Here is a 14894-nt window from a genome sequence, read left to right as displayed (position 1 = left end):
AAAAAAAAAAAAAAACCCATTGCCATGGAGTCAACTCCAACTTACAGCGCCCCCATGTGAGTCAGAGTAGAACTACACTCCATAGGTTTTTCAATGACTATAATCTTACGGAAGGGTCCTTGGGTGGCTCAAATAGTTAAGTGCTCTAGTACTAGCCTAAAACCAGCCTAAAGGTTGGTGGTTTGAATCCACCCAGAGGTGCCTTGGAAGACAGGCCTAGTGATCTGCTTCCGAAAGGTCATAGACTTGCAAACCCTTTGGAGCTGTTCTCTGCACACATGGGGTCGCCATAAGTCAGAGTCGACTCAACAGCAACTAAGAACAACAACAATCTTATGAAAGCAGATCGCCCAGCCTTTCTTCCTCTGCACTGCTGGGTGGATTCGAACCACTAGCCTTTTGGTTAGTAGCTGAGTACAAACTGTTTGTGCCACCCAGGGACCTTCCACAAGGGCAGGGACCAGAAACCGGAGTTCCAGTTCTGGCTCAGCCTCTGCTCAGGGCTTGCTGAGCAGCTCGACAAAGCCTCACCTTTGCCCTGTCTGGACCTCAACCTCCTCACCTGCCGGGGGGGGGGCCTTGAGGGAGTGGGTCCGCGTGAAGCACCTGCTTGCAAATGGGGCTTTGTTGGGGTCCCAGCAAACAGTGGGCATGCTTCGGGCTGGCCCTTGGGAGGACTTCAGGGCCTGTCAGGAGGGTCTCTGGGAGAAGAAATGGCACATGGCAGGAAAACGGAAAGGCCCCCACTGCACAAGCTCCCCTTGGCCGCGGGGGCTGCTGGAACCTCCATTTCATATTCCCCCACTGTGCAAACCAAATGCTTCCTGATCTCCCATATCCCAGTGTTGAAGAACTGGCAGGCTGCAACCAAGCCACCCCAGTGGCCTGAAACCAGAGGTTTGAAGCTCTGGGTTCTAAGCCCACCTTGGCCAGTGACTGGCTGTGATCTTTGGCAAGTCAGTTCATCTCTTGGGGTCCCAGTGTTCCCTTATCTGTTTTCCTAGGACAAAATCTCTGCTCTCCCTGCCTCAGACATATAGAATCCTAGGATGCCAGAGCTGGCAGACACCTGGGAGGTCATTCAATCCCCCAAACCACTTCGTTTTTACAGACGAAGCAAGTGGCATTCAGGGACAGTGACCTGCTTTCAGGGACATTAGAAAAAAATTTGTTGCCAAATTGGCACCTCTGGGTGGATTCGAACACCCAATCTTTCAGTTAGTAGCCAAGCACATAACCATTTATGCCATGCAGGGACTCAGGCTAGGTAATACTGGCAAACGTGTGGAGTGCTTTCCATGTGGCAAGCACGGTTCCAAGCACTTCACTTGTCCTGACTTACTTAATTCCTCCTCACGACCCCATCTTACAGCTAAGGAAACAGAGGCATAAAAAAGTTAAGTCATTAATCTAAGGATCTTCTGTGGCATGTGAAAAAGAAATGAGAGAACAAAGGTGGTATTGCTCTAAAGGAAAGAAAAGGCAGTGTTGAAATGCTAAGCATTCGCTCAAGGGCTGCAGCCACCTCTCAACTGTCGGGAGGGGCCTTCGATCAGTATCCTCAGTCCAGGAGCAGTAGCGTGTGTGTCTGCGGGCCTGCGGGAGGTCTGCTGGGAAGAGGAAGCCTGCTCTTCCATCTAGGCAGGGATGTCTCTGGCTCCCTCCTCAGCACGCTGGTGACCCTGGCCTAAGTTACGGGGTTTCGTCCCCTGTCTCTGACTCCCAAAGTTTTTCACAGCTAGATTTCCTCTCACCTTCTTCAGGAACTCCCATCTCCTTTGGTATGAGGGATGTGGAAAGACAAGGGAGGAAAACAAAGCAGGGAGGGAAGAGATCACACAGAACTGACAGTGAGAGGGTGGAAGAGAGGTCTCCCGAGGGGTCACCACTTGGCACCTCCCACCTCTGTCACCTCAGAGACCTTAAAAGCTTCCAGGAGCTCCTATCTGATCCAGCTTCTTCCTCACCCACCACCTAGGCTACACAGGGCTACCTCCCAACTCAGCTCCACAGCCCTCTCTACCTCCATCCCCACCCCCAAATTGCCCCTTAAGTTCTAGGTCCCCTGTTGTGCAAGTTTCAAAAGTAGCACCTCCTCCTTTCAACCTGTGCCAAAGCTTTTAGAACCCAAGTATAGGAAAAGTATGCAAACAGTTAACACACTCGCTGCCAGCCAAAACGTTCAGGTTCAAGCCCACCCAGAGGCACCTCAGAAGAAAGGCCTGGTGATCTACATCTGAAAAATCAGCCATGGAAAACCCTATGGAACCCAGTGGTACTCTGACACACACGGAGTCACCATGAGTTGGAACTGACTCTCTAGCAACTGGTTAACTCAAGAACTGACTCGCAATAATCAAGCCCCTGGACTATCAGCTAAAAAACACCCACTATGTGTAAGACCCCACGCCAGGGACAGTGGAGGAACGGGGTGGGGGTTTCCCACGCCAGGGACAGTGGAGGAACGGGGTGGGGGTTGGCGCACAAGGAAGAGGAGACAGCTGCTTGCCTTGCCTCTGGAAGGCTCCAGGGAGAGCGGTGTAGGGGGTGGTGGCTGCACAACCTGATGAAGGTGATCAGTGTCCCTGAATTGTGCATGTAAAAATTGTTCTGTTGTATAGATTTTTACCGCACACACACACACACACAAAATCTACACTCAAAAAAAAAAAAGTTTGGGAAATGGAAGCACACTGTGCGAGCATGAAACGGGGAGAAAAATGGCTTCCTCAGAGGGTGGACATGAGGACTGTTGGTTTGTATGTAAAGTATCATTTCTCAACATTCAACGATGTTTGTTGAGTGCCTCCCATGTCCCTTACGACCTAGTGAGGGAAACAGAGGTTATTCAAAAAGCGCAACTGAATGTCTGACCACGAACTGCGGTGAGGGCTCCGAAGGAAAAGTACAGGCCTCTGCCAAATTTATCACAGAGCACAGGACCTAGTGTGTGGGGTGGGGGGAGGGGGGAGGAGTGTGGTGGGGGAGGGTGGTCAGACAAGACTTCCTTGAGGAGAAGTTTGAGGTGACCTGAGGAAAAGAGAAGTCCTGGCAGAGTGAGCACACAGCTATTGTCCAAGCACTGCAGAGGGAAGGAGCAGATTTATTCTTCAAGCCGTTTCACATAAGAGGAAGCAGGCCCCCAGAGGGACTGTGACTGGCAGAATGAGAGAGTTGATTCAAGTGGTGTGTTCTAACTGATTGCATTCTGGGTTCTAGGCTGGGCAGGACAGGGGCATTTTGAGTAACTAAGACATCCTTTCCTGAAAACTTGTCCAACGCTCTATTGATTTCACCAAGCGAGTCAGGAGGGGCTGAGGCCCCCACCCACAGGAATGGGCAGCGGGGTACATCTGGGCCAGCTCAAAAGTTGCTGCTACATTTTGAAAGCTTCTTAAATGTTACACTTTCCCTGTGCCCCGCCTCCCTTTCTCCTCCAGGCCTCTTGGTCTTTGGGCGAAGTCCAGTGCGGGGTGAGGGGCTGCCCCCTGCTGGCTGATCCTGGGAACTGCAGTGACTTCCTACTCCCTGAGCCTGGCCTAGGCCCAGGCCAGTTGAAGGGAAACTCCCGAAGTGGCCTCATCTTTCCTGTTCTGCAGGCACTGTGAGGAAAAGCAAAGGCTAAGGTGTGTGTGGAAGAGGTGGCGATTTGGAGTTAGTCAAAGCTGATTCTTTTAGAGGGCAGCTCTAAAGTCTCTTCTGCGCCAAAATTCTGAGTCTGTTAATGTTCTGGTGGGTCTGAGTGTATGCCCTATGGCTTGAGATGGTGTGAGGGTGTGAGGTTATGGGCATATGTAGGCTCTGTGTGTGGGTGCACACGTGCGCTTGACTGTTAGCAGAATGGGAAGGTGTGTGTATTTGCTCCCAGATAGGTACTGTATTAAGGAGCCTTGGTGACGCAGTGTTTAGCGCTCAGCTGATAACCAAAAGGTCAGTGGTTCAAACCCAGCAGTGGCTCCCTTGGAGAAAGATGTGGCAGTCTGCTTCCATAAAGATTACAGCCTTGGAAACCATATGGGGCAGTTCTACTCTTTCCTATAGGGTTGCTATGAGTTGGAATCAACTTGAGGGCAATGGGTTTGTGGTGCAATGGTTAAGCACTTGGCTGCTAACTGGAAGGTTGGCAGTTTGAACCCACCAGCAGCTGTCTAGCAGAAAAGCCTGGTGATCTGCTCCCATAAAGATTACAACCTAAGAAATCATATGGGGCCGCTATGAGTCAAAATCAACTCAATGGCACCTAACAACAACAACGTGTATTGTATAATAGTCTGTGTGCATGTTATATGTGCTTGTATGTGGTATATGGAGGGGAGCGGGTGGAGAAGAAGTTGCCACTCAAGAGTATCTGGGGTCAAGCCCATCAGCCTGTGGCTGCAAAGGGCATCAGTTGGGTCTCTGGATTCAGGTCAGGCCTTGTTTGTATCCATACAGGCATGTTCTAAAAGGGTGGCTCCAAATGACTGTGTGGAGCTCTGTGGAAGGCTCTTCACAGAAAGCCTGACCCTAGGCTGTCTGGCTTGAGGGCTATATCGAGGAGTAATTCCTTCAGTGAACCCTGTCTTCTGGCCAATCTTCCCCCTAGCAGGTATGCCCCCCTGCTATGTGGGGAATCTCGACAAAAGTAACAAGTAAATCTGATTCTTGCAAATGTGTTCATGGAAGAGGTCTATAGGAGCACACTTTCCACCACCATCAAGGCCCACTTCCAGGGTTGATATTTTCTTCTGTATGTGCTGGTGCAGCTTAGCTGGGTGTTTCCAGTCAGTGAATATTCTGATTGGTTGGTGCCCATGCCATACTAGTTATTGAAGATTTTCAATGTCACCCCTGTGCATTTCTCATACTTCCAGGTAATAGGTATATTTTAACCTGGAGCTTCAGCAGACCATAAGTTAGGATATTACTCATGTTCTCAAGCCTAACAGTAAGTGTTTTTTTAAACGGCCCTTCTTCATCCTATAAGGTTGCTATGAGTCAGAATCAACTCGAAGGCAATGGGTTGAGTTTCTGCATCCCCACTTCCAAAATGGCATGACACCAGCCCACCTCGCTAGTCAGCAAACAAACTCCCTTGGCGAGGCCATCAGGTATCAGTTAAATACTTGCACCAGTACGTTGGGAATAGAAATGTCAGATCAGAGTCTAACGACTCTCTGGAACTTTGCCCAAAAGCCCAGCTTTTTGAGTGAGCTCAGAGGGATGAGAGCTCTGAGGATTCCCTCTCAGGCTTAGCCTTTTCCTTTGCCCATGGGTGGGGCACACCAGCCACACCCACTGAGTTTCTGCCTTCTGTGCCCTGGAATTTGGCCTTAGCTCCCTCTTGGAGATGAGCAAACAGTGGGGAACTACCTTCCAGAAGTTACTGCCAGGTAGGGCTCCTCCTCTGCCTACCTCCCAAATTGCACCATCCCAACCTCTGTCTTCCCCCAAATGCCTGCCCTGAGGACTGTGGGGTCACGTGATAGAGGAGAAGCTTTCATCCCAGGTCTGCCACTTGGCAGCCATGCCATTCCCCCTCTCTGAGCTTCACTTTTCTTATCTCTGACATGAGGGTGATAATTCTAACTCTTGGGTTGTCTTGAGGCTCAATTAAAACATTGAACCTGAAAGTACCTTAAAAAGACAACCAATGCTGGAAGTATGCAAGGGGTGAATGCAAAGCTCCAAGGTGCTACCCTCAGCCAGAGTCTGAGAATCCCTTTTTGACCCCCAGAGTGTTTGGGAAGATTTGTAACCAACATAGTCATACAGAATCCCAGGGTCAGCAGGGGTCTTAGTTGTCACTAGTTGATCTATCGTTATATAATACAAGCTAACATTTCTTGAACACTAATGATATCCTACAAGCCCTGGTGGCACAATGGTTAAGTGTTTGGCTGCTAACCAAAAGGTTGGCAGTTCAAACCCACCAGCAGCTCCGTGGAAATAAGGACCGACAATCTGCTTCCACAAAGATTACAGCCTAAGAAACCCTATGGGGCAGCTCTACTCCATCATATACAGTCGCTGAGTCGGAATCAACTCAACATGCCAGGTACTCTTCTAAGAGTTTTACATATATTATACTCATTTAAGGTAGAAACTCATCATCCTCATTTCACAGATGAGTAAACTGAGGCTCAACAAGCCTAAGTAAATTGCCCAAGGTCACACAGCTAGTAAATTTCGGAGCCAAGATTTGAAGTCAGGCCATCTGGCTCTAGAACCTGTGGGCTTAATCATAATGCTCCATGGTCTCTACACAATCCTCACTGAGCAGTTATTTTACTTCTTCGGAATCGACTCGAGGGCACTGGGTTGCACACCTTTAGTGATGAGGAGCTCATTACGTCCCAAAGTAACCTGTTCCAACTTCACACAGCTGTGGCTGCTAGAATCTTCTAGCATTTCTGGCCAAGCCTTTGGGGTCCAGTACTACACAAAGATCCCAGTTCTCTGAAGGCTCAAGCAGGGGCCAGGCTGACAACAGGAGACTATAAAAAGCAAACATCCTTTCTGTACCCCCTCCCAACACACACACAGGCCTTCTGCTCCCACTCTCTTTGGCAAGATGGTTCACCCCATCTTTCAGTTGAGGAGAGTGGGTAGACAGGTGTTGTTTCCTCCAATTAGAGCCCAGGACATGTGCACTGCCCATTGTATTAATAGATGCTCAGTAAATGCTGAATGAATGAATGAATGGGCAAGTAAGTGAAGGACAGGCTCACAGTCTCCTTTCCTGCTAGCCTCAGTCTCCTGGAAGAGTCAGTTTTGCTTCGTGTTTTGAGATCCTTAAGAGCCGGATTTCCATGGTAACAAGGCATAGACCCGCCCCTCTTCAAGGGCCCTACTCTTTACTGTCACAGACTCTGAGCTCCATCCAGAAAAGGTCCTAAACTACTTTCAGCATCCAGGGAAGGAATCACTGTCAGCTGGAAGGTTCTGGAGTAGGCACTACCATGGGCGGATCCCCCAGCGCATATCTCCTCGAGGGAAGTTCCCGGGCTGATCGATCTTCCTGGGGTTTCCATGGTAACAACACTAGACTAATGGGTTGCCAGGGTGATGGTGCGCTACTGCTAAGATTGCACGGGACGGGACCACACAGGGCTACCGAGTTGAAAGGATGCTAATAACACCTTTCTGAGTCTCCATGGCAACAATACTCAAGCACTGGGTAGGCTTTGTCCCAAATGCAGATTAGGCCCCCACCCTCCACACTGGGCAAGAACACCCTGGGAGGCCGGCCACTGGCCCAGTATCCTCAGGACTCAGGCCCTGCTATTCCCCCGCAAGGGGAAGAGAAGGCCAGGGCTTCTCCCGCCTCCAAGGCCCCCTCTCTGCCCCAGGCCCCCTCACCAGACTGCTTCTCAGGGGCTTTGGCTGAGGCAGCCTGGGTTTGAAACCGCTGGGACTGCCAGGGAGAAGGGCTGGGGCAGGAAGAGGCTGCTTGGCAGGGGAGAAAATGCCTTCGGGGTCGAGGGCACCTCCTAGTTCAGATGTTCCCAGGCCACAGGGCTCATGAACTCTGGGGCCGAGGAAGTCGCCCCCATCCTCCTGGCCCAGGGTTCTACACTGTCAAAGCCAGGACCATGGGGCCAGGAGTTTTCAAAGTATTTTTAAGTGATAAAAAAGGGCGCATGTAAATTCCATCCAAGCAGCATGAGGAGGGGCAAAGTTTCACCCACCCAGTCTCATCCCTCTCCCTACCAGTGTCCCCCAAGACACCTAGGCTTCTGTGGAAGACAATTTGAAAACCACTGGTGTAGGCTGGTCCACCTCATAGTCCAGATGAAGAGGTTAGCTGAGGACCAGAGAGGAGGAAGTGACTTGCCCAAGGCCCCACAGCCAGTCATTAGTCTAAAACCCAAAAAACCAAACCCATCACTATCGAGTCGATTCCGACTCATAGTAACCCTATAGGACAGAGTAGAACTGCCCCCATAGTGTTTCCAAGGAGCAGCTGGTGGATTTGAACTGCTGGCCTTTGGTTTAGCAGCCATAGCTCTCAACCACTATGCCACCAGGGTTTCCAATCATTTGTCTGGTTGGGACTAAAACCCAGGACTCCATGTTTTGTTCTGTTTTCCTTTTTTTTTTATATTGTGCATTAGACGAAGATTTACAGAGCAATTATTAAACAATACACATATTATTTTGTGACATTGGTTGCCAACCCTATGACGTACGACTCCATGTTTATAGGGCCACTCCCAATAAACCAGGATGTTAGGAAATTCTGGGTGACTTCTAACTTGGGCTCTTACAGAGGACCACTGGAGCCTCTGTCTGTCCACTATTCACAGAGCTAATAGTAAGGATCTAGGGAGGAGAGAAGGTTCCATTGTTGGGGCAGGCAAAAATATTCAGAACACACCTTCCAGATTTGACATCTTTTAGCACCTACTGTGTGCTCCACATTATGCTAGACTGTGCTTTCGTGCTAGATGTCATCTAATTTCTTCTTTGTAACAAGCTATTGAGACAGGCATAATTATCTTCATTTAACAGATGAGAAAATGGAAGCTTAAGGGGGGGTGGTTAACCAAAGCTTGGGGTTATTAGACACTGAGCATCTCTTCAGCAGAGTTGCCTCCTTACAAGCCCTAGCAGGGGATGCTGGGATAAATGCTGACCCTGTCTCTGGTGACATCGAGCTGAGGCAGGTGGAGGTATTCAAAGCATTAGAGACCCCTTTCCACCTGCCCACCCCCAGCTAATATCCACACCTGACTCTGTCCCACCAGGGATTTTGTTGTTGTTAAGTGCCATCGTTGATTCTGACTCATACTGACCCTATAGGACAGAGTAAAACTCCCCCATACGGCTCCCTAGGCGGTAATCCTTGCAGATGCAGATCACCAGGTCTTTCTTCCTCAGAGCCCCTGAGTGGGTTCAAACCGCCAACCTTTTGGTTAGCAACCGAGCACTTAACAATTGCACCACCAGGGCTCTTTTACCAGGGATGACTGTAGGGTAAATCCAGTTTCTAAAGGCGGGTGTGTGTTGTTTATTCACAACACGACACAGCTGGTGGCCACACAGGCAGCACATCTTGTGAGCTGGAATGGCGATGGAGGTGGCGATTCCAAGTTGCCATGGAAACTCGGGAAGGTGTCATGAACACCACGTACAAGGTCTGTGATTATTCATTGGGAATCAGGCCAGCAGCAGGCAGAGGTACCTCCTCAGTTCCTAAATGCATGGTCTTGCTAGGTCATGTCTGGGGCAGATGATCCTGGTGGACATGGCCCTTCCTTCGTTGCCCCAGGCACTGAGTGGTTAGGCAGACTTCCCAGGGACTTCGTTGAGCAAAGCCCCAGTTGGGGCTCATTGGGCACTAAGCTTTCTCAGGCCAACCAAACCAAACCCATTGCCACTGAGTCAATTCAGACTCATAGCAACCCCTGGGACAGAGTAGAACTGCCTCACAGGGTTTTCAAGGCTATAATCTTTATGAAAGCAGACTACCATATCTTTCTCCCGTGGAGCAGCTGGTGGATTCGAATCACCAGCCTTTTGGTTAGCAGACGAGTGCTTAACCATGGCACCACCTGGGCTCCTTAGTAGATGCTTAAAATTTTTTTTTTTTTTTTTAGTGTTAAATGAGTAGAGACCATGATGGATTGCCCTATACAACCCTTCTTTCCTTTTCAAACCTTCCTGTCCTGGCTCTGTTTCCTTAGGGCCCTGCTGTCCCTACAGAGATCTGGGAGACTCATGTTAAAGCCTTCAGTGGGGCTAATGGCTCAATAGGCCCTTCCATGTAAAAGAGGCCAGGAGGGAGATACCGCAGGCCCCATGACAGGTGGAGGTTGTGTGGAGGCATGGGGGCTTTTGGCAACTCCAGGCCCTACTATGCCACCTTCAAGGAAACCCTGGTGGTATAGTGGTTAAGAGCTACAGCTAACCAATAAGGTCAGCAGTTCGAATCTACCAGGTGCTCCTTGGAAACCAGAAGGGGCAGTTTTACTCTGTCCCATAGGGTCACTATGAGTTGAAATTGACTTGACGGTGATGGGTTTGGGTTTGATTTATGCCATCTCCAAGCAGGACTGGCCTTGAGTAAGTGGGCTTTTGACCAGCAGGCACAGCAGTTCCACTACAAGTTGCCCTTCTCAGTCAAAAGGCACTATAGCTTAGTGGTTAGGAGTATGGGCGTTAAAGCCAGATGACCTGGGTTCCAATCCCAGCTTTACTACTCTTTAGCTGTGAGACTATGGGCAAGAAGAGTCCCTGTCTAGTGCAAATGGTTAACGCATTCAGCTGCTAACTGAAAGGTTGGACGTTCAAGTCTACCCGGAGGTGTCTCGGAAAAAAGGCACCTCTGAAGATTTCGGAAAATCTTCTGAAAAAACCAGCCATTAAAAGCCTTATGGAGCACAGTTCTACTCCGACACACATGGGGTTGCCATGAGTAGGAATTAACTCGACGGCAACTGTTTTGTGGATAAGATACTGAATTTCTCAGGGCCAGTTTCCTTCTCTGTGGAATGGAGATGATGATAGTGCACGATGGAGTGATGACAGGGATATTGCATGTTAATGTTGTCTGTGTGTGTTTCTAACAGTGCTTGGCACCAAGTAAGCATTCAGTAAAAATTGAAAGGGGAAGCAGGGGAGAAATTCTTTATCCCGAGTAAGGGTGGCCTTCCTTCCCTCTACCCTAACTGCCACCGCCCCTGTTTCAGATCAGATTCATCCTACTTTCCCCTGGAAGGAAAGCCCAGACTGGCTATCCAATCTCACTGATTTGGACCCAGCAGGACCCAGAGCAGGGTAAAACTTTCTACCCTTGTGGCTCCATCCTTCCCCCAACCCCTGGCAGCAATCATCAGCTTAATTTATTTATGATGCATTTATTGAGCACCTACTATATGCCATGCCCATGCTCTCTCAAGTGTTGTTTGGACCAACTCATTCAAACTCTGCTCAGAAGAACTCCTACCTTAGCTGCCCAATAGCCCTTTCTTCTTTAGCATTGAGTCCCCTTCAAACTACGGCACTTCCCCTCTGCCACTAAGTGGCTCTGTCATCTGGGACAAAACCCCTCCCTATTCTGTTCCTCAGTTTTCTTACCTAAAAGATGAGGGTCTAGAAGGTCTCCAAGTGAGGCCTTGGTGGTTCAGTGGTAGAATTATCATTTTCCACACAGAAGACCCAGATGCAATTCCCAGACAACGCACTTCATGCGCAGCCACCACCCATCTTTTGGTGGTGGACTGTGTGTTGCTATGAAGCTGAACAGGTTTCAGCGGAGCTTCCAGACCAAGATAGACCAGGAAGAAAGGCCTGGTGATCTACTTCCAAAAATCAGCCAATGAAAACCCTATGGATCACAACGGTCCCATCCCGTTGTGCATGGTGTTGCCATGAGTCAGGAGCCAACTCAGCAACAAACAACAGAAGGTCTCTGAGGGCCCTTGTATCTCAGGTGGTTACAGATGGCTGGTTGTCTTGCCTCCTTGTCCTGAGGTCAGGGTGGAATGTGTGCATCCTGGAAGCTCACAAAGGGCAGGGCTTGGTCTTCAGCATGGAAGCTGCCTGTTGGGAGAGACACAACCCCCAGTCTCAAGGTGCTCCAAGTCTCCTGGGAAAGGGCTAAGGCCGAAGGTGGGGGAGGGAGTGGGGCAGGAGTGGGGCCTAAGGCAGGGAGTCCCAGAAAGGAGACCTCCATCTTCCCAGTGAGTCTCCAAATGTTGCCCCAAATAGGCCAGGCTGCAGCAGAAGTGAAAGACAGGCCTTGCCAAGGCTGGATAGAAGCAGCTGCCCAGATCTCACTGGGGCCTTCCAGTCCTGGGTGGAGACTCTTTCAGTGATCTCATCAGCTGCCTGCAGGGCCATCCAGGCTGAGTGGCTGGGAGAGAAAATAATGGGGACAACTCCACCGTAGTTAGAGCCAGCTCCCAGCTCGCCTACCTTCCACATTGACTTGATGTCTCTCCTACACACATGCCTTGACTGAGCCTAATCAGAATCCCATGGGCCCTGCTGCATAGATCTCACCTACCCACTCCATTCTGCAGGGTTTTCTTCACACCACCCTCAAACCCCAAAGCCTCCCAATTTGAGTTGTAGCCCTTTGATAGTCTGCCGTGATTTAACTAGAACTGTGGTCCCTCATTCAGCTCCCTGTGGGGTGAGGAGAGTTCCTCAAACTCATAGACACGAGGGAGCCAAGGCTGGTTCTTGAGCAGAGGAATAACATGCTGAAAGTGTTCATGTTCCTAATGAGGAGCCAGCACTGGGTTTGAAACACTCGGAGACAGACTATCTGAAGTCTGACCCTGCCTGTCTGCCATTTACAGGCTGTATGACCTTGGGAAAGCCATGTCACATCTCTGAACCTATTTCCTCATCTGTAAAATGGGGCAATGCTGTAACCTGCCTACCAACCTCACTGGGTCAATATGAAGAACAAATAAGAATATATGTGTGTTATGGATTGAATTGTGTCTTCCAAAAATATATGTTACAATCCTAACCTCTCTGCCCGTGAAAAGGTCCCAGGGTGGTGCACAGGGCTTGCACTTGTCTACTAACCTAAAGATTGGAGGTTTGAACCCACCCAGTGGCACTGCAGAAAGAAGGTCTGGTGCTCTGCTTCAGTAGTGATTACAGCCCAGATATCACAGGTGAGTACAGTGTTCCTTTACAAAAATCATCTATATAAGACCAAAATGATCAACAATCACTTTAAAACAAAGATGAGGATGTAAGGGGGCAGGGAAAATAGATTAATGGAAATGGAACTATCAGAACGGGAATAATGAGAATGTTCACACATTGTAAAGAATGTAACCAATGTCACTAAACAATTTGTGTAGAAGTTGTTGAATGGGAACCTAAACTGCTGTGTAAACCTTCACCCAACACACACACAAAAAAAACTACAAAAAAAAAAAAAAAAGATAACAGCCCAGAAAATCTTATGGAGCAGTTCTACTCTGTAAACTCATGCAGTTGCCGTGATGTGGAATTGACTTGACAGCAATGAGTGGTTTTTTGCTATACCTGTGGATGTAATATAATGTAATCACACTCCATAATGCAATCTAATGTTATGTTAATGAGGTCATATCAGTCTAGGGCGTGTCCTAAACCTTATCACTTCAGAGTTATAAAAACAGCAGGTGGACACAGAGACAAGCAAGCACAAATTTGGGAAGACAAATGCCATGTGAGGATTGCCAAAGAACCGACGAACGCCAGGGCTATGGAAGCTGAAAGAGACAAGGACTTCCCCCAGAGTCAGTCGATAGAATTCCCCTAGAGCCAGTGCCCTGAATTTGGACTTTTAGCCTCCTCAACTGTGAGAAAATAAGTTTCTATTCTTTAAAGCCAACCATTTGTGGAAATTCTGTTACAGCAGCACTAGCAGTGGTTAAGTGCTCAGCTGCTAACTGAAAGGTCAGTGGTTCAAACCCACCAGGCACTCCTCAGGAGAAGGATGTGGCAGTCTGTCTCAGTGAAGATTACAGCCTTAGAAACCCTATGGGGCAGGTCTAATCTTCCATATAGTGTCACTATGAGTCAGAATCCCACATGTCTGTCAGTTTGTCATACTGTGGGGGCTTCTGTGTTGCTGTGATGCTAAAGCTATGCCACCGGTATTCAGATGCCAGCAAGGTCACCCATGGAGGACAGGTTTCAGCTGAGCTTCCAGGCTAAGACAGACTAGGAAGAAGGACCCAGCAGTCTACTTCTGAAAAGCATTAGCCAGTGAAAACCTTATGAATAGCAGGTGAACACTGTCTGATATAGTGCTGGAAGATGAGCCCCCCAGGTTGGAAGGCACTCAAAAGATGACTGGGGAAGAGCTGCCTCCTCAAAGTAGAGTCGACCTTAATGACATGGATGGAGTAAATCTTTCGGGACCTTCATTTGCTGATGTGGCATGACTCAAAATGAGAAGAAACAGCTGCAAACATCCATTAATAATTGGAACCTCGAATGTACGAACTACGAATCTAGGAAAATTGGGAACCATCAAAAATGAAATGGAATGCATAAACATCGATATCCTAGGCATTAGTGAGCTGAAATGGACTGGCATTGGCCATTGTGAATCAGACAATCATAGAGTCTACTATGCTGGGAATGACAACTCGAAGAGGAATGGTGTTGCATTCATCGTCAAAAAGAACGTTTCAAGATCTATCCTAAAGTACAACGCTGTCAGTGATAGGATAATATCCATATGCCTACAAGGAAGACCAGTTAATACGACTATTATTCAAATTTACACACCAACCACTAGGGCCAAAGATGAAGAAATAGAAGATTTTTATCAGCTGCTGTAGTCTGAAATTGATTGAACACGCAATCAATATGCATTGATAATTACTGTATTGGAATGCGAAAGTTGGAAACAAAGAAGAAGGATCAGTAGTTGGAAAATATGGCCTTGGTGATAGAAACAGTACTGGAGATCGAATGATACAATTTTGGAAGACCAATGACTTCTTCATTGCAAATACCTTCTTTCACCAACCTAAACGGCGACTATACACATGGACCTCGCCAGATGGAACATGCAGGAATGAAATTGACTACATCTGTGGAAAGAGATGATGGAAAAGCTCAATATCATCAGTCAGAACAAGGCTAGGGGCCGACTGTGGAACAGACCATCAATTGCTCATATGCAAGTTCAAGCTGAAACTGAACAAAATCAGGGCAAGTCCACGAGAGCCAAAATATGACCTTGAGTATATCCCACCTGAATTTAGAGACCATCTCAAGAATAGATTTGATGCATTGAATACTAGTGACTGAAGGAAGACCAGACAAGTTGTGGAATGACAGCAAGGACATCATCCATGAAGAAAGCAAGAGGTCATTGAAAAGACAGGAAAGAAAGAAAAGACCAAGATGGATATCAGAGGAGACTCTGAAACTTGCTGTCGAAC

The sequence above is a fragment of the Loxodonta africana genome, chromosome X (assembly GCF_030014295.1).
Source record: "Loxodonta africana isolate mLoxAfr1 chromosome X, mLoxAfr1.hap2, whole genome shotgun sequence".
Lineage (NCBI taxonomy): Eukaryota > Metazoa > Chordata > Mammalia > Proboscidea > Elephantidae > Loxodonta > Loxodonta africana.
This window is presented reverse-complemented; position numbering follows the sequence as displayed.